We start from the raw sequence: 3310 nt of genomic DNA, 5'->3' as shown, positions 1-3310 counted from the left end.
AACTGCGGGATTATGATGACCCTGGGAGCCGCTGTCCCTTTGGAGCAGGACCCACAACTTGACTCGAAAACCGAGTTTCCGGAAGCCGCGACCTCAGGGCAATCCATATTTCTTAAGGAGTGGGCTCCCAATATTCTTTGCGCCCCGACATGTAAAAGGCCCCCGGAGCCATTGCCCTCCCAGCACCCAGGTCCAAGAGGCGGAAACTGGCGGCCAGTGCCGGAGGCGCCAGGAAACCTTCAAAGTTGCGCGCCGATTCCACCCGCTGCAGTGCTCGTCTTGCCCGACAGGGACCAGCACTGCTCCACGCTCCGCGCTCCCCGCCGCCACCCTTCCTCCAGAGGGAGGCTCAGGGACCACCCCACCCACTTTACCGTCCCACTAGAGCTGCTCCCTAGCGAAAAGAGTTGGACCCTCTGCGGGTTCAAGTTGCAGAAGGGAGGGGTATTGCAACAAAAAAGCGAACAGGCTCCCTGCGTCCTGAATACGACGCGGTCACTCCCACACCCCACATCTCCATCTGGGGAGCAGAAGCTGTTCCTAAAGTCAGACTACCGCGGCCGGCGGGGCGCAGAACGTCCTGGGCATAGAGAGGAAGAATCAAATACGAACAACACTGGATTCATTCGTTTGGGACACGGCCGCAGTTAGAAGGTGGACGCCGTCTCAGTCGCGGTCCCCACTTTGAGGAGAGCTCTCCTGATTGGTGTTAGGGTATCTTGGGCCATTGAGCTGCCAGAACTCATCGACACGTTTCTGTGGGTTGTGGTGAGGCGAGGGGGGCGGAGGTGGCTGGCTCACACCGGGTACCGCTCTAGGGCAGGATTCTCAGAGCTGCTGGCCAGCCCCGCGCGTAGGTTCTCTGCCCCTCCCCGACTCCAGTGGTCCCAGGCTGTACCTGTCGCTTCCTCAGCACATGCCACGTCTCCCTCCTCCCGTTCTGGATCGCAGCTGGCACCCCTTACCCCGGCGGGGAAACTCGCCACTGCCAGGCGAGGCCCTAGTCATAGCTGCGGTAGAAGAAGTGGGGCTCGGCGCCCACGGCGCGAACGTCAGGATGCGCGCGCAGGAACTCAAGCAGTGCCCGCGTGCCACCCTTCTTCACGCCGATGATGATGGCCTGCAGCAGCTGCTTGCTCCTGTACCCACTAGAAAAGCTGGAGATAGGGATGGAAGAGTCCAGCGCCTTGGGACTCTGTTCCTCCTGGCTCCCGGCGTCGTCGCCCGTCTCCTTGACCGCAGCCAACGGGGGTGGCTGGCGACGCCTGGAACAGCAGCCTGGGAGAAGTCCTGTCGGGACAAGTGGCCAGGGCTGGCGAGGTGTGGGCGGCGCGGAACACAGAGCCCAGCAGCAGCAGCCCCGGCGCGGTGGCGCACAAGCCGGCGCACGAGTACAAGAACTTGTAGAGCCAGATGCAAAGCATGGCGAAGAGACACTCGAGCTTCCTCCACACCAGTGGTGGAGGCGGCGACGGCCGCGGCAGGAGCCTGCCGGGAACATCGAGGCAGGGTCGCCCGCTGCTCAGGCGCTGCCCCGTGCGCTGCCCGCGGGCGCTGCGAGCGGCATGGCTCAGCACACCGAGAGGGTCCTGCCGGAACAGTGAGCGCGGAGAGGGATCTTTGGCCCTCCGGACGCCCGGTGTTTCGGTTTATTGCCCCCGCGCTCCCGCTGCTGCTGCTGCTGCTGCTGTTCTTCCCCAGGTGGCGGCGGCAGCTGTAGCAGCGGCAGCAGCTGTAGCAGCGGCGGCTTTTGACATGTTACCCGGGAGAAGCCGCAACTGGCACGAAAGTTGGATGGCGGCAACTGCTGGCCTGCAGACGGCTCCTGCGGCGCGACGCCCCACTCTGGGTTAGGAGAAGAACGCTGCACTCCCGCTCGCTCCCTGGCCACTCCGGACGCTGCGTACGGTCGCTCGCCAGGGCTGCCTCCTCTCAGCCCTGCCAATGGAGCCAGAGGCTTCGAAGAACTGCACAGAAGGAGACTGAGACAGGGGTGGAGTAAGTGGGCCCACCAAGAGTGACAGGTCGCTCCACCTACGAGAAACCGGCAGCGCCATTTAACTACAGCTGCTTCGCTGAGGGTTCAGCAGCCAACCAGCTCCCAGGACGTGGGGGTGTGGAAAGGTTGGGGCAGAGAGTGGTCGGGGGTTGCTATTGGCTGCAGTAAAAGGGGCAGGATCAGAGGGGCGGAGCCAGGAGCTGGTGACAGGAGCAGGTGGCTGGAAGGATGCTGGTATGACCTACTGCTGGAAGGGGACACACACCACTGAGTGGTGCACTTCTGCACCCGCGCGCCTTTCCTCACTCGCTCCCCGGAGACAACCTTGCCTGTAGTTGCCCATATGTCGGGACGTGAGTCCCCATCCAGATGTTTCGCGGGTAGGCTCGTAGTGTGTGTGTGTGTGTGTGTGTGTGTGTGTGTGTGTGTGTGTGTGTGTGTTGTGCAGTCGGGAGGAGGTTGGAGGAGCTAGAGTCAGGCCGCACATGCATGCAGCCCCCAAACCAGCCCATCCCAAGCCGGGAACTCAGACGCCTTTCCGGGACAGGCACCAGTTTAGGAAGTTCCAGTGGAAAACATATTTGGAAATCGCTGTATAGTATTCTTTTTTTAAAAAAGGCTTTCCTTCTTATTCTTTGCCGGGAGTTGATCTCTCTAGTGCTGCTGGTTAGCTGGGATAGGTGTAAACTATCCTTAAAAAAAAAATCTTCCCTAGTTTCCCAAACCCCTGAAGTAAGGTGGGGGACGGGGTGGGAGAAATTCACAGGGAGATAAAGGCTGGTTAAAAGTTTGCTGGTAGAAAAGTGAATGTGAAAATCACGTGTAGAAAGTTTAGTGCGAATGTGTTTGTTGGGGGTGTTAAGTTTAAGAAAATGTTCAATCTTCCTTTTTCTCTGAATAAGTAATAAAGCCAACCATCTCCTTCATTTAGGAGACAGTTTGCTTTGCGGACCTGTTACACTATTAAGTGTTGGTTTTTTTCCCACCAATTTTATTTTATTTTATTTTATTATTTTTTTTAATTTTTTTTTTAAGATTTTTTTATTGGGGAATTGGGGGGATGGGAAGAACAGTGCTGGGGAATTGGGGGAAGGGGAGCAGACAAGTTGCTGTCATTTTTGTTCTTCAGTCTAGTTGTGGAGGACGTTGCTTCACTGGCCCAAGTTGGCACCATCATTGCTCTCTTCCCGAGTGAGGCAGATCAGTCGCCGGCTTCTGGATGGCCACTCACTGCAGCTGCTGGCCGCTCACGCTGGCTGCTGGCTACACACGGTAGCCCATGGCAACCCACTGCCACAGGGGCTGCAGCCT

General features: G+C 58.4%; 1 pseudogene; it reads right to left on the bottom strand.

Moving 5' to 3' along the window:
- Positions 1-961: 961 nt before the first annotated feature.
- The window catches only part of LOC109375027 (heparan sulfate glucosamine 3-O-sulfotransferase 3B1 pseudogene), an 8062-nt pseudogene continuing 5713 nt past the window's right edge, over positions 962-3310 (bottom strand).

The sequence above is a fragment of the Hipposideros armiger genome, unplaced genomic scaffold (genome assembly GCF_001890085.2).
Source record: "Hipposideros armiger isolate ML-2016 unplaced genomic scaffold, ASM189008v1 scaffold_893, whole genome shotgun sequence".
NCBI lineage: Eukaryota > Metazoa > Chordata > Mammalia > Chiroptera > Hipposideridae > Hipposideros > Hipposideros armiger.
This window is presented reverse-complemented; position numbering and strand designations above follow the sequence as displayed.